The 731-nt window shown below is 44.3% G+C and overlaps 1 non-coding gene across 1 annotated transcript; it reads left to right on the forward strand.

Moving 5' to 3' along the window:
* Window positions 1–617: 617 nt before the first annotated feature.
* Window positions 618–721, forward strand: LOC112095972. The gene has a single exon (XR_002904132.1). It is a non-coding gene; the product is annotated as a small nucleolar RNA R71 (small nucleolar RNA).
* The last annotated feature ends 10 nt before the right edge of the window (window positions 722–731 follow it).

Here is a 731-nt window from a genome sequence, read left to right on the forward strand (position 1 = left end):
TGGTGCGGTTCTGTTGCTCAATCGTGGAGTGAGTAACATTCCTAAAATTCTGGAATGCATCCTCCCATGGTCTAGGTTGAGAGTGGTTCTGGTTCTGATTGTATGGTCTAAATGGTGGCTGAGAGGCTTGAGGATTTTGTGGAATTGGTGGAGCTGGAGCTATTGGTCCATTCTGTTGGAATCCTTGAGACCATGAAAAATTGGGGTGATCTCTCCATCCAGGGTTATATGTGTTGGAGTATGGGTTGTAATTTGATGGCTTTCTCATTACACCTATGGCATTGGCTTGATCTGAGTATGAGTCATGGTCATGTGGTTCTGTTGATTTAGCAGTCGATAATGATGCTATTTGTCGAGCAAGACCTTCAACCATCTCCTTGACTTCTTTGATTCCCGAAGTTGACTCGCCAATGTGAACCTCATTCACTCCTTTAATCCTTCTAGTATTCCTGAGTGATCGACTCCGTTGTTGGGAATTGTCCGCTTGTCGCTGGAAGAATTCCCAAATTTCTGACGCACTTTTTGACATTAGCTCTCCTCCACTTGTTGCCATTAGTCATTCTTGCACATTTGGTAGTAATCCCTCCAAAAAGTATTGGCATTGATGCCATTTCTCGTACCCATGATGTGGACACTTCAAGAGTAGCCCATTGAATCGCTCCCATGTTTCGAAAAATTGCTCGTCTTCTCTCTGGGTAAACTCCGAGATTTCCCTGCGAATAGCGTTGGTC

The sequence above is a fragment of the Citrus clementina genome, unplaced genomic scaffold (genome assembly GCF_000493195.1).
Source record: "Citrus clementina cultivar Clemenules unplaced genomic scaffold, Citrus_clementina_v1.0 scaffold_1, whole genome shotgun sequence".
NCBI lineage: Eukaryota > Viridiplantae > Streptophyta > Magnoliopsida > Sapindales > Rutaceae > Citrus > Citrus x clementina.